Genomic DNA, 25,491 nt, shown 5'->3' with positions numbered 1-25,491 from the left:
TGTTCTTTCCCCAGGACAAAGTTATAGAAAGCTGGGTTGGCTGAGATAGAAAAGAAGGCAGAAGCTAACGGTCAAGAAGAAGTAAAGGGCCGAGCCGTGGCGCACTCGGGAGAGTGCGGCGCTGGGAGCGCGGTAACGCTCCCGCTGCGGGTTCGGATCCTATATGGGAATGGCCGGTGCACTCACTGGCTGAGTGCCGGTCACGAAAAAGACAAAAAAAAAAAAAAAAAAAAAAAAGAAGAAGTAAAGTATGTGTTTGAATTTAATACGTTTGAAGGCTTTTCTGTGCAATTTGTTCATTGTCTTTATGTACTACGATTAATATGTGAGAAACACTGATTTTTCCTGTTTTATAGATGGCAAGTCCAAAAGATAAGCGTATTCACCATGGAGACCAAATGTTCTAAACACTAGCCCAGTGTTTTTTATTTAATAGGCTACACTGTGACTAACACTGAGGCTCCTGGGCAACTGCTGCCTTTGTCTGGGTGGTAAGGAACTGACTCGGCTAGTAGAATTAATGTTTATGGCCTGCTTTGGATTTAGCAGACCAAAGGGACAGAATGAAAGTCATGTTGAACAACAGACCTTGGGTTATACTTTTCACATATGCAGTCTGAAGAAGCCAGTGGAAATTTACACTGAAAGTTCTATGATTAAACAAAAAACATAAATAAAAAAAACTTCCTCCTCTCACAATTGGAGGAAAGTGTTTTATCAGGAACTGTCAACAAATTTTCTGGTTATTCCACATCTCCTATCGATTTGTATAAATACACACGTAGAACAGAACAATAAATCATATTTGATTTCAGAAACATTGTTCTGTGTTCATGAGGAGACTGGTAATTTTATAAGACCTATTGATTTTTCCTAAAATAACATGATTTAGTCTTGAAGTCCCATGCCCACAGCTGAGTAGATGATGGGCTAGCACTTTCAACTATTGAGAATATACACTTTTTCATTATGAAGAAGAGGTTGAGGGCTTTTTTCCCTCATATATTTGTGCCTTTTCCACCCTAATTATTCTAGTCTACCTTCACAGTTTTCTCACTAAACATCCCTAGCTTTGATCAAAAGGAAATTAAACAAAGTTTATTAAGATGAAGAAACTCTTCCCTTCTGGCCAGGCACCACCAAAAAAGAAAGAAAGAAAGGAAGGAAGGAAGGAAGGAAGGAAGGAAGGAAGGAAGGAAGGAAGGAAGGAAGGAAGGAAGGAAGGAAGGAAGGAAGGAAGGAAGGAAGGAAGGAAGGAAGGAAGGAAGGAAGGAAGGAAGAAGAAGCCTCTGGTATGGTATTTAAAATAAAATATGCAAAAGCCTGAAAAGTTTGAACATGACCATCTGATAAATGTCTTCCTTAAAAGGACAAAAGAGACAAATAAAGTATGTGTGTTTGGATTTAATAACCTAGTGAATTATGTCCTTAGGCAGAAAAAGAGGCTTAAAAAAGAAATGTTTGAAGTCTTTGTTTATGCTCTGTCAATAGTTGTCAAGATAACATCACTTGGCTCATTTTGGATTTTTTCTAGCTTCCTCCTCACAGTGGGTTTTCCTTCAGCCTCCTGTCTGGCACCTTCTGAACTTTCCACTTCCCTTCCACCTCCATCTCTCTTACTGAAAATAAGCTTGAATGCAAAGGAAGCCAATCACTAGAGATGTGTCATGAGGGCATAGGGGTTTGTTAGCAGTCACCTCTTTCAAATTTGCTTCCTTTACAAAATATATTTTCCTAAAATGAAAAAAAAAATTCTCCCCAAAGACACTAATGCTGTTTCATGAAATTCTCAAGGAGGTAAGAATAGTAACTACATAAAATTTGTACCATAAATTATAAAGAATCACACAGATGCTCCAAAACCATGAAACTGTCTCCTTGAGAAAACAACTAAATGAATATACAGATGACATCCACTCTGAGGATGTTCTGCATAAGAACTCAAACATATGCAAGGGATTGTGAGTATGGAAGAATGCTTGGTACTGATGGTTCCACAACCAACCATTAGTGGTGGACTAATATTAGTGTGACTTTACCCAGGGACTCACTAAGCTGGTGCAGAAAAGATCCATGGTAAAGTTGAAGTGCCCAGAAGACAACAATAATTTTGTTTCTAGAATTCCAAGTTTTACTTCTGGTTTTTGGTTTAACATGTAAGGAGCTTAGAAGTAGCCATTCAGTCTTAACCACAAATAAAAAGCTGAACAAACTGAAAAATCAATAACTCTTCTTAAATGTGGCAGAGAAGTGAGGTCACAGAGCAAACTGCTGTCTCCCAAATTAGAGAGACAGACAAGAAGATTGAGAGAATTCCAACTTATCACAGCAGAAAAACATGAGCAGAAACCTCCATGGGAACCAGTGGTGGAGTACAAAAACCTGAACTATAATTGATGAATTGCTGGAGGATCAGTGTGAACAGCTAAGAGTTAAAAACTCCAGGGGCCCTCAGTCATGGGGGCACCCACACTTTTGTGAGTTTTACCTCCAGGAGCTCTACCAGGTCCTCACAGTAAAAAATGGAGAAAAATCTTCTTGCGCTTCCAGCAGGGATGGTAAAAATGAACCATTTTGAAATGTGCCCAAGCATTCTGTTCTTCCTAACAAGGTCTGCCCTCAGAAAAAACTGTTTAACCAGAGCCTGTGCTGCTAAAGTTTTATCAAAGGCTAACCTTCCTGGGTGTAGGAAAATACACAAATCCAGCCCCTAATAGTCATCTTATCTCAACTAAATAAAGTAGAGAAAACTGAGAAGCACTGCTAAGCTCAGAGTCCAGGGACACATGCTTACCGAAAGATTGAGAGCTAATTATAGGATTATAGAATGCTTGATTCCCCCCTCCAAGGACTGTGGACAACTACAAAACACATAATACATACATAGTGAGAATACCAGAAGGAGAGGGAAAAGAGATAGAAATGTAAGCAATATTTGAAGTAATAATGACTGAGAATTTCTCCCAAATTAATGTCAGAGAGCAACCCACAGATCCAAGAAGCTCAGAGAACATCAAGCTGGATAAATGCCAAAAAACCTATACCTAGTCATATCATATTCAAACTTCAGAACATCAAAGATAAATTTAAAATCTTAAAAGAAGCAAGTGGAAAAAATACCTTACCTATAGAGGAGCAAACATAAGAATTACAGACTCCTGATCAGACTCCTCAGAAACCATGCTTGCAAGAAGAGAGTGGACTGAAATATTTAAAATGTGGAGAGAAAAAAACCCCACTAACCTAGAAACTCAGTCCCCTGCAAAATTATCCTTCAAAAATATAGGAGAAATAAAGGCTTTCACTGACAAACAAAAATTGAGAGAGTTTATTGCTAATAGACTTGTCTTGCAAGAAATGTTAAAAGAAGTTGTTTAGAGAAAAGGAAAATAGTACTGTTCAGGAACTCAGATCTACATAAAGAAAGGAAGAGCATCAGAAAAGATTATTATTAAAGGTAAAATAAAAACTTTTTTTCACTTAATTGATCTAACAAGATAACAGTTTATTCAAAAAATAATAGCAATAATATATTTGATTGTGTATGCTTATTTATATATATATTTGCTTATGCACAAGTGAAATGAATGACAATGATGATACAAGGGACAGGAGGATAGGATTAGAAATATTTTATTATTATAAGGAATTCATACGATCCATGAAGTAATGGTGTTATTGAAAGTGGACTTGGATTAGCTGTAAATGTATATAGCAAACTCTAGATCAACAACTAAAACATAGATATATAATTATAATATATAATTGTATATAATGTATACAATTAGTAAAAAAAGAAACAATATGCTAAGAAAGGAGAGAAAAAGGAATAATATAAAATGCTTAATTAAAATCACAAAAGGCAGAAAAGTGTGAAAAACAAAAATAGGAATAAACAACAAGGTCAGCAAATAGAAAACAGTAACAAATATGTAGTTATTAATCCAATTGTATCAATAATCACCTTAAACATTGATGGCCTCAATACACCAATTAAAAGACAGAGATTCTCAGAGTGGGTCAAAAAACAACATCCAACTATATGTTGTCTACAAGAAACCCACTTTAAATATATAAGGGTACTCCAAAAAGTTCATGGAAAAATAGAATTAAAAGATAATCGTAACCTTTCCATGAACTTTTTGAGGGCCCCTCATAAAGACACATTTAGATTAACAGTAAATGGATGAAGATATAGCATGCTAATATGAATGAAAAAGTGAAGGTGGCTACATTAATTGCAAATAGAGCAAACTTCAGAGCAAGGAAATATCAGGGATAAAGAGGGGCATTACATAAAGATAAAGGATTAAATACTACAAGAAGATATGGCAACACTTAGTGTGTATGTGCCTAACAGAGTGTCAAAATACATGAGGCAAAAACCAGTAGAACGGCAAGGAGAAATAGATTAATCCACTATTATGTTTGGAGGTTTTATTTTTTAAAAATTCTTCTCCCTTTTTAAAAAAAATTATTTTATTTTGTCAATATACAATGTGATTGATTATTGTGGCCCTTTACCAAAACTTCCCTCCCTCCTCCTTTCCCCCCCCCAACAATCACATATCTATTCGCTTGTCATATAAACTTCAAGGAATTGTAATTGTTGTGTCTTCTTCCCTCCCCCCCTGCAGTTTATTTGTGCATTTATTTATTTATTTTTAGCTCCCACAAATAAATGAGAACATGTGATATTTCTCTTTCTGTGCCTGACTCATTTCACTTAATATAATTCTCTCTAGGTCCATCCATGTTGTTGCAAATGGCAGTATTTCATTCGTTTTTATAGCTGAGTAGTATTCCATTGTGTAGATATACCACATTTTCCGTATCCACTCATCCGATGATGGACATTTGGGCTGGTTCCAACTCTTGGCTATTGTAAAGAGTGCTGCGATGAACATTGGGGAACAGGTATACCTTCGACTTGATGATTTCCATTCCTCTAGGTATATTCCCAGCAGTGGGATAGCTGGGTCATATGGTAGATCTATCTGCAATTGTTTGAGAAACCTCCATAGCATTTTCCATAGAGGCTGCACCATTTTGCAGTACCACCAGCAATGTATGAGAGTTCCTTTTTCTCTGCAACCTCGCCAGCATTTATCGTTCAGAGTCTTTTGGATATTAGCCATCCTAACTGGGGTGAGATGGTATCTCAGTGTGGTTTTGGTTTGTATTTCCTGAATGCTGAGTGATGTTGAGCATTTTTTCATGTCTCTGTGGGCCATTCATATATCTTCCTTTGAGAAATGCCTATTTAGCTCTTTTGCCCATTTTTTAATTGGGCTACTTGTTTTTTTGTTGTAAAATTGTTTCAGTTCCTTCATATTCTGGATATTAATGCTTTGTCAGATGTATATTTTGCAAATATTCTCTCCCACTCTGTTGGTGGTCTTTTCACTTTGTTGATTGTTTCTTTTGCTGTGCAGAAGCTTTTTAGTTTGATATAATTCCATTTGTTTATTTTTCCTTTGGTTGCCCATGCTTTTGGGGTCGTATTCATAAAGTCTGTGCCCAGTCCTACTTCCTGAAGTGTTTCCCCTATGTTTTCTTTAAGAAGTTTTATTGTTTCAGGATATATATTTGATTCTTTAATCCATTTTGAGTTGATTTTTGTATATGGTCTAGTTTCATTCTCCTGCATATGGATATCCAGTTATCCCAGCACCATTTGCTGAAGAGGCAATCTCTTTCCAGTGTATAGGCTTTGTGCCTTTGTCAAAGATCAGGTGGCTGTAGGTGTGTGGGTTGATTTCCGGATTCTCTATTCTATTCCATTGATCAGTGTGTCTGTTTTTATGCTAGTACCATACTGTTTTGGTTATTATAGCTTTGTAGTTTAAAGTCAGGTAGTGTTATGCCTCCAGCCTTATATTTTTTGCTCAGAATTGCTTTGGCTATACGTGGTCTTTTGTTATTCCATACAAATGTCTGGATAGTTTTTTTCATTTCTGAGAAAAATGTCATTGGAATCAAGCATCACCCTGATACCAAAACCAGGTCTAGATACAACTAAAAAAGAAAACTATAGGCCAATATCCTTCATGAATATAGACGCAAAAATCCTCAATTAAATACTAGCTAACAGAATACAGCAACACATGCAAAATTATACACCATGATCAAGCCATCTTCATCCCAGGGATGCACGGTTGGTTCAACATGCACAAATCAATAAATGTGATACACCATATCAAGAAAATCAAATACAAGGACCATATGATCATCTCTATAGATGCTGAAAAAGCATTTGATAAAATTCAACACTCGTTCATGATAAAGACTTTCTACAAGTTAGGTACAGATGGAAAGCATCTCAACATAATTAAAGCCATATATGATAAACCCACTGCCAATATCATCCTGAATGGGGAGAAACTTTCAGTTCAGCTTTTCCCTTAAGAACAAGAACTAGACAAGGATGCCCACTCTTACCACTCCTATTCAACATAGTGCTGGAACTACTAGTCAGAGCAATCAGAGAAGTGAAGGAAATAAAGGGTATCCAGACTGGAAAAGATGAAGTCAAACTGTCCCTGTTTGTAGATGACATGATCCTATATATCGAACAGCCTAAAGACTCTACAAAAAACCTCTTGGAGTTGATAAATGATTTCAGCAAAGTTGCAGGATACAAAATCAACACACAAAAATCAGTAGCATTTCTATTCTCAAATATTGAAAATGCTGAAAAAGAAATCAAGAAATCTTGCCCATTTACAATAGCCACCAAAAAAATAAAATACTTAATAGAGTTAATCAAGGATGTGAAAAATCTCTATAATGAGAACTACAAACCACTGCTGAGAGAAATTAAAGAGGACACAAGAAGATGGAAAGATATCCCATGCTCTTGGATTGGAAGAATCAACATTGTGAAAATGTCCATACTACCCAAAGTGATATACAATTTTATGTTTGGAGGTTTTAAAACCTCTCTATCAGAAATGGAAAGATGTAGTAGGCAAAAATTACTACAAACATAGTTGAACTCAATAGCATCATCAATCAACTGGATATATTTAACATGCATAGACTACTTCATGCAACAACAGCAAATTCCACATTCTTTGCAAGCTCACGGAACATTCACCAAGACAGACCACGTTTTGAGCCATAAAACACATCTTAGAAAATGTAAAATAATAGAAATCATACAATGTCCATTTTTAGACCATAATGAAATTAAACCAGAAATAAATAACAGAAACATAGCTTGAAAATCCCAAATACTTGGAGATTAAACAACTCACTTCTAAATAGCACGTGGGTCAATGTAGAAATCTCAAAAAAAAAAAAAAAATTAAAAATATTTTGAACTAATTGAAAAGTAAAATACACCTTATCAAAATGTGTGAGATGCAGCAAAAGCAATTAGTGGGAAATTTATAGCATTAAGTGCATATATTAGAAAAGTAAAAAAGATCTGAAATCATTAATCTAACATTAACCTAAGCTTCCACCTTAGAAAATTAGAAAAAGAAGAGAAAATAAATCCAAAGTAAGCAGAAGAAAAGAAATAGTAAAAATCAGAGCAAAAATCAATAACAACAAAAATAAGAAATCAATAGAGAAAATTAACAAAATGAAACTAAAAGCTGGTTCCTTGAAATGATCAATAAGATTGATAAGCCTGGAGCCAAGTTAACTAAGAAAAAAGAGAGAGGACACAAATTCCTAAACTAATATCAGAAATAAAAGAGGAATAATTACTACACATTCTATGGACATTAAAGGGATAATAAATAAATATTATGAACAACTGTATGTCCACAAATTTAATAACCTAGATAAAATGAACCATTTACTTGAAAGGCACAATCTACCAGAAGTTACACAATAAGAAATAGTCAATCTGAATAGGTGTATATCCATTAAAGAAATTGAATCAATAATTAATAACCTCCAAAACAGTAAGCATCAGGCCCAGATGAGTCCACTGTTAAATTCTATGAAACATTTTAAGAATAATTATACTAATTTTTTACACTCTATCAGAAGATGGAAGCAGAGGGAATACTTCCTAACACATTACGTGGGGTAAGCATTACCCTAATATCGAAACCACACAAAGACATCACAAGAAAAGAAAACTATGGAATAATACCGTTCATGAACATAAATGTAAAAATCCTTGACAAAATATTAGCAAATAAAATCCAACAATGTACAGAAATAATTATACACCATGACCAAGTGGGATTTATCCCAGGTAAGCAAGGCTGGTTCAACATTCAGAAATTAATTAATGTAATTCATCTCATCAACGGGCTAATGAAGAAATAAATCACGTGTTTATATAATGGCATGCAGAAAAAGCTTTTGACAAAATCTAACACCTATTCAGAATAAAAATTCTCAGCAAACTAGGCATAGAGAGGGAGTTTAAAATACAAAATAATAAAACTCCTAGGAGGCAACATAGGAGAAAACCTATATAACCTTGTGTATGGTGACGACTTTTTAATACAACATCAAAGGCACAATCCATGAAAGAAAAAATTGATAAGCTGGATTTTATTAAAATTCAAACCTTCTGTGTTGTGAAAGACAATGTTAAGGGAATGGGCAGATAAACCAAAGACTGGGAGAAAGTATTTGTAAAACATACATCTAATAAAGGACTGTTATCCAAAATATACAAAGAATCTCTCAACATTAAAAAAATGAATAATCTGATTAATTAGACCTGAACAGATATCTCATATATATATCACGTGAAAAGGCATTCAACATCATGTGTCATTAAGGAAATGCAAATTAAAACAACAATGAGCTACTACTACATACCTATTAGAATGGCCAAAATCCAAAAGACTGACAACACCAAGTATTGGACAGGATGTGGAGCCCAGGAACTCTCTCCCTCATTGCTAGTGGGAATGCAAAATGGTACAGCCACTTTGAAAGACAGTTTGGCAGTTTCTTACAAAAGTAAACATCCCCTTACTGTATGATCTTGTAATTGCATTCCTTGGTATTTACCTAAAGGAGTTGAAAATTTATGTCCACACAAAAATCTGCACACGGATGTTTACAGCAGTTTTATTCATAATTGACAAAGCATAGAAGCAACCAGGATGTTCTTCAGTAGGTAACAGAATTACTAAACTGTGGTACATCCAGGTAATGTAATATTATTCAGCACTCAAGAGAAATAAGCTATCAAGCCATGAAAAGATATTAAGGAAACTTAAATGTGTATTACAGAAAGAAGCCAAGCTGAAAAGCATACATACTGTACGGTTCCAACTATACGACATTCTGAAAAATGCAAAATTATGGGGACAGTAAAAAGATTAGTAGTTTCCAGGGGTCAGAGGAGAGAGAGGGATGAATAGGTAAAGCACAGAGGATTTTTAGAGCAGTGAAACTATTCTATACAATACTATAATGGTAAATACATGTCATTATACATTTGTCAAAACCCATAGAATGTGTACCACCAAGAGTGAGCCCTCATGTAAACTATGTACTTTGGGTGATAATAATGTGTCAGCGTAGGTCCATTGATCATAACGGATATACCCCTCTGGTGCAGGATTTTGATAGTGGGGCAGTTTGCATGTGGGGGGAGGGGGGACACAGAGTATATGGGAACTCTGTACTTTCTCCTTAATTTTGCTATGAACCTAAAACTGCTCTGAAAAATAGTGTATTAATTTGTATCAATTTTAAAAAAAACTTTAGTAAAATTTTTTTTTAAATTCCCAGATTTATATATTGGTGCCTCTTTTCCCCACACATTAGGAGAAAAGAAAACCAAGGCAATTGAAAGCCTTTTTTCCAAGGTAGACATGATGGCATTAGTGCTTTTAACCTGATTCTCATATGAGTCCATTTTATTAAATTGCTACCCAGCCTGCTTCAGATTGGTTGCAACCTTAGCAGAATTGTGCACATAGAAGATCCATGTCCTGGGCACTGATCCAAAAAGGTCATTAACTGCAACTCCAGATGTAGCACTTTGCCAAAAGATTTATTTTCAACCTCTTCATACAGTGATAACCAACCTTTATATTTTAAATGAGTATTTTGCAATGCCTGTGAACTTTTCTATAACTCAAAGTCTAGAAGATAAATCAGATTGTGTGTAGTTAGAACAAAGAGAATCTGTAAATGGAAATAATTCTGTCAAAGCCAAAGCTCCCCAGGGATATTAACAAAGACTATATTTGCTGCCTCATAAATAGTATATTAAAGATTTTTCATCAATACCCTCCATAGCATATCCTGGGATTGTTTTAACTGTACTTGATCTACTTTACATTCTTTTGTTTATATTAAAGTATCAAGTTCCCACTGGAAAGCACTGTCCTTTGGATTTACATGGCCGATTCTCATCAATCCATGAGAGGAGTTCACAAAATCATCCCAGACATTGGGTTCATGAAGTAAAGACTGGTTTCAGCAATGAGGACTGAGCATCCAGATTTGGAAAAGGAACCTGGACAGAAAGAGAAAACATGGGAAAGTCCAACCCATGTAAGTCAAGGCCAGGTTCTGGGTTTTAGGATATTAGATAAGGGGGACATTAGATAAGCAGAGCCCCAGAACCTGGCTATGATGTCAGTTAAAAAACATACTAGTTTTAATCAAATAGGGATCCGAAGCCAGGGAAGATAACCTGTGAGCTGTATTCTTCAAATTTTGCATTTGTTCATTTGTAGCAAGATCACTATTTAAAGCATATAAGCCCCTGAGGCATCCCTGTGGAGCCCTAGGAAACTGAAAATTACAGTTTAAAAACCACTGGGCTAGACGACCAGGGCACTTTTGGGAGGTGGTGTTTAACCAGTAGATTCAAAAAACCTCTGCTTCCTTTCCTGTCAAAGACAAGCCACTAGTTTGAGCTCATAGCTAAGGACTTGGGCCAGTCAGTAAGTTTTGTTCTCATGAGTCTTTGATCACCACCCATTCACCAACTCTCATTATCTATACTCTGATCTGATCACCAGACACATGGTTAAGAAGGAAGTCAATCTATTCTTCTGTCATTTACAAATTAAGGAGGTTTTCACCACAAAAATCAGAGAAATACCCTCCAAACAATTAAATAAAACAACAACAAAACATGCTTTTAAAGTAATAACCTGATGGAGTTTAGATGTGTTGTCCCCTCCAAAACTCATGTGGAAATTTGATCTCCAATGTGGCAGTGCTGGAAACTGATTGAGTCAAGGGGGTGGATCCCTCATGAATGGATTAATGCTCTCCCTGGGGGAGGGGGAATTAATGAGTGAGTTCTCACTCTATTAGTTCCCACGAGAGCTCGTTGCTTAAAAAGACCCTGGCACCTTCTCCTCTCTCTCTCTTGCTTCCTCTCGCCATGTGATCTGCTTGTACCCGCCAGCTGCCTGCCACTTTCCGTCATGAGTAGAAGCAGTCTGAGGCCTGTGCCAGATGCAGCTGTCCCAGAATTGTAAGCCAAATAAACCTCTTTTCCTTATAAGTTACCCAGTCTCAGATATTTCTGTTATAGCAACACAAAACGGACTAAAACATCACCCAATCTAAATATGCTTTTGAGCCAAACCTAATCTTAGCCAGCAATGTGAGAAAAAAAACACTTGAGTAATAGTGACACAGAATGTAAGAATAAAAAAAAAAATGGAAATAAATAGCTTCACCTTTTCACAACAAGCTACTTGGTAGTTAAGACAGGTATCACGATGCCCATTATACAGATGGAGAAGCTGAGGCTCAGGGAGAAAAACTATAACTAAGGATGCAGAGGCAGTACTAGAAGCCAGGTCTATCTTAATCAAAACCCAATGCTCTTTTAGTTACATCTCAGCTTGCCCTGTGCAGGACAGAACTGAAACTGAATGAGCATTTTACAAACAATCTAAACTCGTAGGAGTTTGTATTCAACAACATATTCCTAAGGCTTTTGAGAGCTTGAAAGGCAACAAGTCAGTGGGCAGGACTCATCTTGATCCTTGAGATCCTCTTTAAGGTACCTCATGCCTAGCAAATTTACTTTCTGTTACTGAGAAAAATTGTTTCTAGTGGTTCAGGGATGACCAGGGCAGCAGCGGAAGATAGATCCAGGGACGGACGACTCCATTGCTAGGTAACACTGGATTACTATAGACACGTTCATTATTAGGGTTTGCTATTTATGATGCCAGCTATCTCTCAGCTTGCAAATAATCTGTGTACTCTGGGTCATAGATAGCAAATGGATTTTATTTCACATGTCGTATTAATCAGTTGGTAGTGGCCATCTGCAGTGCTGCATCAAGAATGATTCTGAGATCGATCCCAGACAATAAGAAAGAATGCTGTGATCTATTTTCAATGTTTGCCATGGACACAGAAATGAGGAGGGGCAGTACCTGTGCCAACCATTTGCACCTCTTGAATGGGCATGAGCTCATACACAAAGATCACATAATAAGGCAGTTTTACAGAAGAGTCAAGCCACTCAGACCATTAGACTGTACTGAAAATGAATCCTTTTAGAAAGAAGTTCTAGGCTGTCATCTTCAAATGGTGTATTTACCTCTAAGCAAAGCTCTTATTGCAACAAACCTACAAGTCTGTACTTTTGTAAATCCCATACTGACCAACTGTACTTTACATTTTGTGCTTTCTTGACTTCTTGTTTTGGCCTTGTTTTCCTTGATTCTTGTTTCAGGGGACCCTTGTTTTTCCATAAAGTTCATCGTTTCAGCTCCATAGAAAGATCCATCCTCTCTGCCTGTCATGCACATAAAGAGAAAACAATTTCAGAGTATGGGGCTGCTGCTTTTGTTCCAATATGTTACTTAAACTTTGTATTAGTTTTTATTAGTCAAAACACCATTTATTATTTTATTGTGAGTTAGTATTGTTTTTCTCTTCTCAAAATGTTTTCTAGATACAAGGCTGAGGCTGTAAAGAGTGTTTTCAAACAGCTCTGCCTAGTTTCTCTTATGATAGAACTTCCTTGCAGGTTTGTTGACTCAGTCTTTTTTTGGTGGAGAATTGTCTTTCATCAATTACTAGCTATGTGACCTTAGGCAAATAAATTTACCTCTTTAAGTCTCAGCTTTTTCATCCACAAAATGAGAATAATGACCATATCTCTTCCACAGGGTTGTTGAGAGGATTAAATTAAAGAGTACATGGAAAGCACTTAGAATCATGCCTATTTTACAGCAGTTGCTCTATAAATGTTAACTTTTTGATCTTCTATTTCATAGGAATAATATTTTTTATTTTATTTGACAACTAAACACCTTGATATTTATTTCTGCTCAGATCTGCTATTTTGAGAGAAAAAGGTTTTGAGAGAACTTCATAAATGACAAACCTTATAAAAGTGCTGTCAGTAATAAAATTATTAAAATATCACTGAACTGGATAAAATTAATCCATCTACATATATAATGTTTTTGTTGGGTCTAAACTGTCTTTTAATTTGTTCGTTCTATGCATTAACTGCTTTACACATTTCCCTAAATTCAGTTACATTCAATCATTGCTTATCAAGAGTTTCATTGCTTCCAGCAACAATGCTAAGCACTGCTGTGGATAATATATAAATAGAAGACCAAGTCCCTAAACACAGAGCTTATGAAGCAGAAGGCAAGATAGGACTCACACAAAACCATAAGCAAAGAATGAAAGAATGTATGGAACCAAATTCCAAACTGAAGAACATCATCAACTATGTGTACTACAGAACAAAATTACTGTGAGTGCTCCAGAAGAGGTGTCCTTACATCATTCATGTCAGCCTTCACTGTGGATGATGATGGCAGTCAGGCTGCTAGCTTTCCCCTCTTTCTTATAGATGTTAAAGTCCCATTTCTCCAGAGTAGTTGGGGATTGAGGTATCTTGGTCTAATAACTGCTCCAGTTACGTAAGGGAACTCTATCAGTTATGTTGTCCACAAATTCCCTAACATCAAAGAATCAGAACACTTTTTTAAAACTAAAAGTTTATGATAATTAAGAAGGTACTTCATGAGTTGAAAATGCACTGGGATCATTAATACGCACATTGATTATCATTTTACAGGAATAGAGAACAATTATCTTTATTTAAACTCTCCAGCATGAATTCTGGGTAATTAATTCATTAGATTTGTACAAAAGATTCTATTTTTTAGTGCTTTCACATGTGTTCTCACACTTTTTGCTCATGGCATCCTATTATGAAATAGGTGGGATAGGTGTTAGTAATCTTCTTGAAAAATTCAGTTCTAGATGACAAACTTTAAGGAACACCTACTACATGCCAGTTGCTGTGCTGGTGATGTAAAAATGCACACACTAGAGCCCGCCCTTGTTTTCACAAATTTGTGGGGATTAATAAAACATGCATAGCTGTTGATAATGCCAATATGGCACTTAACACATTGCAATGAAAAATGCAGTGGAAAACAAAGAAGGAAGCTTTAATCCCACCTGGATTAAACAAAGGGGAAAGTGTCACAAAAGTGGTGGAACTTTAGCTGGGCTCTGATGGGTAAATAGAGTTTTTACCCAGTAGAAAAGATGGAAAGTTCATACTAGGTAGAAAGATCAACAGAAGCAAGGAAGGGAAGATGGCTGGGTATATACCCAGAGGACTGGAAAGCATCATGTCGAAGGGACACCTGCACTCGCATGTTCATCGCAGCTCTGTTTACAATAGCTAAGACATGGAACCAACCTAAGTGTCTACAGATGGATGATTGAATCAGGAAACTGTGGTATATATACACCATGGAATACTACTCTGCCATAAAAAAGAATGAAATTCTCCCATTTGCAACAACACGGATGAGCTTGGAGAAACTTATGTTGCGTGAAATAAGCAAGCACAGAGGGATAAATACCACATGTGCTCACTTGGAAGCTAAGAGAGAAAGAAGGAAGGAAAGAAAGACCACAGTGGTGTGTTCATCTTTCAGAGGGAGAGAGCATGCCTAGGGATACAAGGTGGAGGTGGGGGGAGGAGGAGGGAGGTCAGGGATAATTGGGTGGGGGACACGGGATATAATCGCAATTTGTGGTAAGGTGCATGCTGCCAGTATGGATCTGGCCTTCACATCTTGGGCATGAGGGGTGACAATCAGCTTTGTATCTCATGAATATTCATAACCAATTAAAAAATATGTTTATGAGGAAATCTGGGGCTGGTGAACAGTCCTGTGGTCTCTCTGTGACCAGGAATGATGGAGAATAAAGCAAGAAAGATCAGCTTGGGTTAAATTGGGAAGGGCTGTGACTGCTGTGATGGGTAATTTTAGGTGTCAACTTGACTAGATTAAGGAATACCTACAAACCTGGTAAAGCATTATTTTTGGGTGTGTCTGTGAGGGTGTTTTCAGAAGAGATTGGCATTTGAACCTGAGTGGACTGGGTGGGAAAGATTTGCCTTTAGTATGGGTGGGAACCATCCAATCCACTTGGGGGTCCAGAGAGAACAAAAACAGAGGAAAAGGTAAATCTCTCACTCTACCCACTTTTCTCTCCTGTCTGTGGACATCAGAACTTGACACTCTCCAGCCTTTCAGTTCCAGGACTTATACCAGCAGCACCCTGGCTCTCAGGCCTTTGGCCTTGGACTGAGAATCATACCATCAGCTTCCCTGGTTCTGAGGCTTCCAAACTTGGACTGAGCCACACTACTGGCATCCAGTTTACAGATGGCCTCTCCTGGGACTCCTCAGCCTTCACAATCATGTGAATCAGTTCCCCTAATAAATCCCCTTTCTTATATTTATATACATATCCTATTGGTTCTGTTTCTCTGGAGACCCTGACTAAGATAAATGCCATGCTGAATAGCCCATAATGACTACTCTTATTTCTAGCACTTCCTACATGCCAGGAAATGTGCTACATGCTTTAAGTGTACATTCTCCTTCTCTCTTCACAAGTATTGTAAGAGATCAGTATGTTTTCATCCTGTTTTAAATTGGGCTCAGCACGTAAGTGGCAGAGCCAGGATATAAATCAGGTCTGTTTGATGCCACAGCCCGTGCCCTTAATCATGCTGTTGCACTGCCTAACAGTACTTCCCCGTTGGCAGGGCAGTCCTCTCTGTCAGGTCCCATAAATACTTCAACCTTACTTTCCCTCTCTCAGCTCCCTCTTTTGACTCTTTCATATTAAAACATCTCTTGACAGAACAAAATGAGCTAGAAGGAGCTGCTGGTGACTATTTCCTTAGTCCACCAGTTCCAACTGGAAGAATATGTTGGGGAACATTAGGAATCAGCTGTCTGTCAAGGCTTAGTACCTCCAGGCCCTGCCCGAGTTAAGCACACCTTCCCTTGGTTCGTCTAGGTGGCTCACCAACTGTTTCACTGGCAAAATGCCCCCACCTATCTCATTCACTGAATGAATTATCCAAAGTTATCTGGACAGCTCTAGGGTGGAGGAAATATAACAACGTTAATCCATTCCTGAACTGTTCTTACAATTTTAGGAGATTTACCAGAAAGAAAGAAAGAATCACAAAATTACATTGAATTTTCAGATGGAGTGAACAGAACTGTGGTTACTAGAGGTGGGATGGGGGAGGGGGAGTAACTTAACGAGAACTTGGTTAATAGATACAAGGAATAATTACGTTTTATAATGAGGAACATGCCAATTATTGTGATTTAATTATCACACATTGTACACAGGTATTGATATTAAACTCTATACTCTACAAATATGCATAATCAATTAATGCTTTAATAAAAATAAAATAAAAATAAAACATCTCTCATGCCCTTGGAGGAAAAAAAAATGAAAATAAAGGTTTCCCCCACTAAAGAAAAAGAACTTCAGAAGAAAAAAAAAATGTCACAGCCACCTACCCACTCTCCTAATGACAGCTTAGCCCTTCCCAGAGAAGAAATTTCCCATTTCTGGGTGTGAATGTAATTTTCTCTGCTTTAGACCCCTTCCCTGTAATCCAAGGAAGTTGACATTTTCCATTCTGTAATAGGGTAAGGACATTAGTTTGATGATTTTCCTTTGCCAGAAGCTCTTTTTCTTCTGTGGCATATGGTAGCCTGTGCTGCATCTGTTCTGGTTACCAAGAGATTCACCATCCTCTGGGGAGTTTTTACGAAGACAATAGGTCAAAAACTATGAAAATATCCCCTCTTTTGTTAAAACAACAGTCTTAGCCCCCTTAGCATTTCTGTGGGGGTGCACCTGTCACCTGATTGTGGCCACTGATTTATACACTTGAATAAACATAACTTATACGGAATTTTGTACCATTCCAAGTAGCTTCCATGTTTTCTTTCTTAAGAGGTAAGCAGGGTAAACACCTTTGTCTTTCAATATGTCAGGAAATTCAAACATAAAAATTTTAGTATTCTTTAAAGGGAATCCAATCTGGAACGGAAGTGAAATTAGAGCTCAGGTCTCCAGCATTGTGGAGACTCTGCTATATCACACTGCTTGAATAAGGCACAAACAGGTTGTCTCCACTTCCCTAGACACTTCAGTATTTGCATGTTAATTTTTCCTTCATCATATGAGAGCCTCTGAGGCTCTTAGAGTTCCAGCTGAGGATCTGTAGCCGCCTAGAGCTGAGTGGACATTTGGAGAGGCCCTGGGAAGAGCTGTTCAGGGTACTGGCCGGATGCACAATTTCAGCTTTATTAGGCTAAGTGTTGTTAGGTCTCTTCTGTGCAATAGTAACCAATAACATCTAACATTCACACACTGCTTTCCATTTGCCAGGCAGAGTGCTGTGAGCTTTGCAGGGATGATCTCATTTACTTCTCCTAACAGCCTTCTGATGTAGGACCTATTTTAAATTTTTATTTTCATTCTCTTAACCATTCGAGTCTGCTGCCACCCCAATATTGCAATATTAGAGACCTTCTAGGAGTTCAGTGATAAAGACTAGTATTGAGGAATTGATTATTCATTTGCATTTCTTTCCCTAACTTTGTCTGATGTCTATTTGTTAACAGATTTTTGAGATATAAGTGACAACATATAATTCAGCCATTTAAAGTATACAAGTCAATGATTTTTTGCGTATTCACAGAGCTGTATAATCATCACTGCAATCAATTTTAGAACATTTCCATCATCCCCAAAAGAACTGATCTCTATTTGGTGGTGTTTTGTTTTTGTTTTGTTTTAATTTAATGAAGAGTTGGATCTGGCCTGATTCTAAATATTTCCTAGCCAAAGATCTAGAGCAGAGATTACAGACTCAAATGCTGCAGGGGCCAAACAGGTAACACCAAACACCAAAGAGTGACCAAAGAGAGCACCATGGCAGATCAGAAGGAGTATGCCCTTTAAAAAGGAGCAGCTGCAACTGAGCCATGTTGGAATGTAGACTGAATTGCTTTCCAAAAATAAGACAGAAATTCCCTAATTTCTTTGGATGATAACAAAATTTTTTAAAAAAAAACACTATGTGGGGTAAATAAATAATATCCATGGGATGGATTCAAATCCTGCATCACTAGTTTGTGACCTCTGCATTTGAGAAACAAGGACATTCTCCAAGTTTCAGTTTTCTTAACACTGTCCTCCCCTACCACTTGCCCATCTACTTAACCAAAATTTGAGTTCTCTGGCTTTAGTTAAGACTTTGATTTGAGTATGGTTTTGCCCTAATATAAGGATATGGGCTAGATAGTTTCTTGAGGGCCCACAGCAATAACCTTCCCTTCATACTGGTCCATCTTCGATCTGGGCTCACCTTTCTAAAAAGAGACCCTAATGGTATGCCGCTCATGATTTTCAAGAGAGACTGAATCTACCAGATTTATTCTACTAGGGACCAAAACCTGATGCCCAGATTCAAGATGTCCACAGAATTTAGTCTGAAGCAAAGTGTCTCAAGCTTTCTCAGCCTCTAATTGTATCTCTAACATCAAGACAATCTGATTTGCCACAGAGCATCCAGCAGTGACATGTGCCCTCCTTCTTTGGATCACATTGTCCACCAGGTGCTATTACCCACCTTTCACCGTCAGGACTAATTCTAAGGGCTGCACTTATATGAATACCCACCTTAAAGGTTGTGTTAAGGATGAGAAACGATGTGCACCAAATATCTAGGATAGTATATGGCCCTTAGCAGGTGCTCATTAAAAAACACAAGTACTGATTATGATTCTTCTGGGGTTTAAGAAAAAAAATTTCTGATGAGAGGAAAAAATAGCAACACTTGGCTAGCCCACCTTGCCAACAATAGAAATGCAAGGTTTCTTAGATACTGCAGCCCATCTGCAGAAATAAATAAACAGGCATTGCTTTCCTCAACCTGGCCCCTATATCCCTCTTTCCTAGTGCATGTAAGAATGCATGGCTCCAATTATAATACTAGCCAGTGTTATGGATGTCTGAGTTGCTAAGCTCATCAGGTAGGAACATTAGCCTGGCAATGGACTCAGCCCTGCCACTGCATTCTCTTGGCAAGTCACATACAGGTGCTGTCCCTGCAGTTACGTATCTCACAGGCATCAGCTCCACAGTAATAAAAACTGCAATTGTAAAGAACACGGTACCTTTTTACTCACTATGAGGAAAGAGTTGAAATGAGATAAGAAGGTGTTGTGGGTTAAATTATGTCCCACCCAAAGCTATGTTGAAGTCCTAACTCCTTATATGTGTGAATGTGACCTTATTTGGAAATAGGGTCTTTGCAGAAATAATCAAGTGAAGATGAGGTCATACTGGCATATGGTGGGCCTTAAGCCAATATGGCAGGTGTCCTTATAAGAAAAGAAGAAGAGACACAGAGACAGACAAACACAGAGGGAAAACACCTGTGTGAAGACACAGACAAGCAGAAGTAAGTCGGCCATGGAGGCAGAGATTGGAGTTAGGCAGCTGCAAGCCAAGGACTAAGGATTTCTGGTAACAACTAGAGGCTAGAAGAGAGAGCCAGACCCTGCCAACATCTTGATTTCAGATTTTTAGCCTCCAGAATTGTAAGACAATAAATTTCTATTGTTTTAAGCCATGCAGTTTATTGTACTTTGTTATGACAGCCCTAAGCAACTAATATAGGAAAGGGCATGCTCTTGGAAGTCAGACAAATCAGGGTTCAAATCCTGGCTCTGCCATTTTCTAACTATGGCTTTGGACAGATTATTTAACATCTCTGAGCCTCCATTTCCTCATCAATAAAATAACACTAACAACCCCATAGGTTTATTATGAGCACTAAATAAAATAAAGTTGAATGTGTCTATCACATGAGTGGTGATTTTTTCCATTGTCATAAACACACATTTCTGGAAAGCAATTTGGTTTAATATACATAAAAGCTTCACATACAAATACCCTATGATCCAGTAATTTCTATGGTATATACACAATAGCAATTTCTAAGGTATACACTCACTCCTAAGCATATACCCAACAGAAATGCACACACTAGAGCATTCAAAGAAGCACCATTCATGATAGTAAAAAAAGGTCATATACCCATCAACAGTTAAATGAATAGATAAATTGTGGTATAGTCACACAAAAATACTATACAGCAATTAAAATGAATGATCGATAAATACACGCAACAAAGAGAATAAAGATTCTAAATATAATGTGGAATGAAAGAATCCAGAAACAAAACAACTATGTACTCTGAGATTCCAAACATATATAAAACTCAAAAATCAGGCAAAACAAATACATACCGTTAAAAGGTAGTGGTTGACAGGGGCATAATTGAGGCTTCTGAAATGCTGGTAACATTCTGTTTCTAGACATGGTGGTTGGTTATATGGAAGTGTTCACCCTGAAAATGTGCCAAGCTGTGCACTCATGATATGTGCATTTTTTCAATAAAAGTTTTCAAAATTCCTGCCATGTGAAGATTAATTCTAGGATGTGTCCACTTAATTAGATTAGGGAATACTAAGAAACCTGGAAAAGCTATCTTTTTAGGTGTGTCCAAGAGGGTGTTTCCGAAAGAGATTAGCATGAGACCTTGAGTGGAGTGGGTGGGAAAGATATACCCTCTATTGGGCAGGAACCATCCAATCCACTGGGGGCCCAGAGAGAACAAAAAACAGAGAAAAAGGCAAATCTCTCTCTATCCGCTGGAGCTGGGATACACTCTTCTCTCCTGTCTATGGACATCAGAGCTCAAGACTCTTCAGCTTTGGGTTCCTGGACTTACACGAAGGACACCGTCCACTTCCCTGGTTCTGAGGCTTCATACTTGGACTAAGCCATGCTATTGGCATCCAGTTTGCAGATGGCCTATTGTGCGAATTTCTTTCACAATCACATGAGCTAATTTCCCTAATAAATCCCCTCTCATATATTTATAACATATCCTATTGATTCTGTCTCTCTGGAGGATACTGACTAATACATACTGTCTGACCTAGTAATTCCACATCTAAAAATATGACCTAAACACAAACAAAATATATGTCCGAGAATAGCATAGTTATATATATATATATTTTTTTCCAGCTGGTGCAGAAAAAACTGTGCAAATATCCAACAGGAGAGACATGATTGAATCATTTATGATATACCATATAATCAAATATTAGGTGAGAAAAGGGTTTTGTTTTATCCTGCCATCAACAAGAAGTTTTTATTTCTTCTAACAACTCTCATAGGGTGTTCATTAAAGGGATCTTAGAGACAGGCTAAACCTTCCACTTTGTGTCTCTGTGTTTGTCATTTATAAGGAGGGAAAGTGACTTGCCTCTGTAATGTGTCTGCCCAAGTCACCTTCTGTTCATGTCAAAAGCAGAAGAAAAATGAGAGTGAGATGAATTAGAATGAGGTCACACAACATTTGAGGTTGAAGAACAATAGAACATCAGTCATCTGATAGATAGCAAGGATTTTTGCCTAAATAGAATATTCAGTCAACAGTGCTGGAGCAGCTGGCTAGATATTTGGAAAAGAAAGAAAGGTAGATCACTATTTTACTTTTTAGGCCAGAGTAAAGTTCAGATAGACCAAAAAGGAAAACTGCAAAAGCAGTAGAAAAGAATATAGGACTTAAAAAAAATTTTTTTTTAAATGAGGAAAGATTTTGTAAGGAAGACTCAAACTCCTGAAGCCCTAAAGGCAAAAGACATTTAAAATGTCTTTATGCAAAAATTAATACTGTGGAAAAAAATTTGTAGATAAATGACAGCTGAGAAAAAATGCTTTCAAAAATACAGCAAAAGACAAATTTCCTTAACAGATAGGGAGCTTTTGCAAATCCAAAGAGAAGGACCACAACCCAATAAAAAACATGGGGAAGTGAAATGAATAGGCATTTCATAGAAAAATACTAAGGGTATATGAAAACAGCTAAACTTATATAGTACTTATCATAGGCCAAGCTACTGTTCTAAGTGATTTATACATTTTAGTCTCACGACAGTCCTATAAAGTAGGTACTGACATGATTTTCATCTTATAGGTAAGGGAACTGAAACACAGAGAGGTTAAGTAACTTGCCCAAGGGCATACCGTTCATAAATAATAGTGCTGGTGTTTGAACTTATATTTAATTGTATATATCCTTATACTGCTTAATTTTTTTTACCATGTTCATGCATGCATTATTTTCAACTAAAAACAGTTCAAACAGCAAACAAATTACATGGACTACCAAATTGTTCAAAATGGTCTAAATGAATGTGTCCAGATTCAGATTCAACTAACATTTACTAGGGCATAATATGTACCAGGTTTTATTCCAAGCATTGTCACAAACATCTCTTCTGTGAACCCACTGGGTAAATGAGGAAGACAGAGACTCAGTAAAGTGCATTTTTCTCTCTTGCTCAAGAACTACAGAAGAAAGCCCCCACTTAACTTTCTTATCTGCTACTGATTGCAGAAAAGTAGATGGCACAGTTCTTTGTTGTTGACATGTCTATTTCTTTAATTTTTCTCAACAACAATAACTTACCGTTTATTGAGTTCCTACTATGTGCCAAATGCTACAGTTTACTATTCTCATTTAATACTCACAATAACCCTATGAGGTGGGCACTATTCTAACCTTCACTTGTAGAAGAGGCATCTAAGCCCCAGAGAGATTAAGTGAAATACTCAAGGTCATAGCCCAGGTCTGTTTGATTATAAACCCCTGATCATAACTACTGTGTGATTTTACATTCCTAGTTTTAGGAAAAAGAATTAACATTTACCATTTAATGAGAGCTTACCGTGTTCTTGGAATGGTAGTAAATAATTTACATGAATTACTGCATGTAATCTTACAAATCCATGATGTAGCATTGTTATTCCTTTTAAGAGATGAATGAACTAAAGCTCAGAGTGGGTAAGCAACTTGTCTAAGATTATCCGGGTCATAAGCCAAATAGCCAGGGTTTACTATTTTTTTATTTATTTTATTTTATTTATTTATTTATTTTTAAATTTTATTTTGTCGATATACAATGTGGTTGATTATTGTGGCCCATTACCGAAACCTCCCTCCCTCCTCCCCCTCCTCCCTCCCACCCAACAATGTCCTTTCTGTTTGCTTGTCGTATCAACTTCAAGGAATTGTAGTTGTTATATCTTCTTCCCCCGCCCCCCGGGTTTGTGTGTGTGTGTGTGTGTGTGTGTGTGTGTGTGTGTGTGTGTGTGTGTGTGTGTGTGAATTTATTTATTTATTTTTAGCTCCCACCAATAAGTGAGAACATGTGATATTTCTCTTTCTGTGCCTGACTCGTTTCACTTAATATAATTCTCTCAAGGTCCATCCGTGTTGTTGCAAATGGCAGTATTTCATTCGTTTTTATAGCTGAGTAGTATTCCATTGTGTAGATGTACCACATTTTCCGTATCCACTCATCTGATGATGGACATTTGGGCTGGTTCCAACTCTTGGCTATTGTAAAGAGTGCTGCGATGAACATTGGGGAACAGGTATACTTTCGACTTGATGATTTCCATTCCTCTGGGTATAATGCTGGAGAGGTTACAGAGAAAAAGGAACTCTCATACATTGTTGGTGGGACTGCAAAATGGTGCAGCCTCTATGGAAAATGGTATGGAGGTTCCTCAAACAATTGCTGATAGATCTACCATATGACCCAGCTATCCCACTGCTGGGAATATACCCAGAGGAATGCAAATAGCCAGGGTTTAAACAGTGTTGTCTGTTTGGCTTCTGAGCATGTGCTCTGTATTCTAAAGCATACAGCTTACAGTTCAAGAGGAGATCCTCTCAAACCAAACAGTAAGTATTTTTGAACACTGAGGTCTTTCCCAGACCTGTGCTTGGACCTAGTGGGGGACATAAGAGAAGAATAAAATATAAACCAGGAAAGGTGGTAGGATAAACTCTCCAACACAAGGCAATACTAAACAGCGTGGACTGCATGCTTGGTAGGACTTCAGGGAAGACAGAGAAGTAAGACCTAGAGTGGCCAGCAGAAGCCTGCTAGAGGACATCACTCTCAAGTAGAAATAGGATTTGACAGGCAGCAGAAAAAGGGGAAAAGAAAGCATTATGAATGGCACGAGCAAGGGCAGAGAGGCAGGATTGGAAGGGTGTTTATGGCTCACACCCTGCTTAAACCGGAGGGAATTCTTTTTCATCAACCCATAGAGAGATGCAAGAGGGCCAAGCAAGGTCATCCCAGCACTTTGCCTCTAGCCAAAAAGTGATGCAATTCATTCTTATCCGAAATACGTGGAGTTGGGAACAATTCTTTGAAGGAAATTCTTTGAAGAGAATGAGAATTCTAGATCATGTTCTAGCTCAACATCAGAGTTTGTCTTGTGGTAAATTCCTGGTACAATCGGTAGACCTGTCTGTCCTCTGATCTAATTACCATCATCCAATCCAAAGCCATTGTTTATGGTGTTCTGTATTATCCACCTCTGCAAGCATCGACAGATAGATGACGCTCCCACCTCCACTGTCATTAACATGAATACTTGAGTGAATTAGAGGGTAGCTGTTCAGGTCAAGTGACATAATATAGGTTAAGGTGTTTTGTAAGCCATGAAGCCAAATACAAAGTGTGTTGTGATAATCAGTGATAAAGCCCCTAGAATGTTTGCGTGTAAGTCTTCATGACCACAGAGATTTCAGAGGGAAAAATCACGCCAGCTATCTCTTGAAAATATGACAAGACTAAAGTGATATTAAATGAAACATAGGTGTGCTAACACAAAAACAAACAGTAATAACATACATCTGCATGGTGCCTTTACCTTTTTCAAAGCATCTTCTCATCCATTATCCCACTTGATCCACAAAACAACCTTATGAGCTAAGTAGGCATTAACCTTGAAAATTTCACTTTCTTCTTAAAAATAGGAATGAGTAACTTGCCTGAGGATACACATTGTATTGCTGTCAGCTGTGAATCTAAAACTCAGGAATCAAGATTCCTAAATCCAGCCATGCTGAATTAGAATCTCTAAGAGTGGTAAACTAATTTCCTATTGCTGCCATACCAAATTACTGTACACTCAGTGATTTAAAACAACACAAATTTATTATCTTACAGTTCTAGTGATCAGAAATGTGAAATGGGTCTCAGTGGGCTAAAATCAAGGTGTCAACAGGGCTATGTTTCTTATGGAGGCTATAGG

General features: G+C 37.4%; 1 protein-coding gene across 4 annotated transcripts in view; it reads right to left on the bottom strand.

The window, feature by feature from the left end:
• Positions 1 to 25,491, bottom strand: part of RTL4 (retrotransposon Gag like 4) — a 290,846-nt gene that overhangs the window by 43,718 nt on the left and 221,637 nt on the right. For 2 of the 4 annotated variants that reach the window (XM_063083535.1, XM_063083534.1), the window contains exon 2: positions 12,579 to 12,712. The exons of 1 other annotated variant lie outside the window; for it this stretch is intronic. The gene's annotated coding sequence lies outside the window, so the exon portion shown is untranslated. The remainder of the gene's footprint in view (positions 1 to 12,578; positions 12,713 to 25,491) is intronic. One more of the 4 variants, XM_063083536.1, reaches the window with a different exon arrangement.

The sequence above is a fragment of the Cynocephalus volans genome, chromosome X (genome assembly GCF_027409185.1).
Source record: "Cynocephalus volans isolate mCynVol1 chromosome X, mCynVol1.pri, whole genome shotgun sequence".
Taxonomy (NCBI): domain Eukaryota; kingdom Metazoa; phylum Chordata; class Mammalia; order Dermoptera; family Cynocephalidae; genus Cynocephalus; species Cynocephalus volans.
The sequence above is the reverse complement of the archived record's forward strand: the minus strand, read 5'-3'. Positions and strand labels throughout refer to the sequence as shown.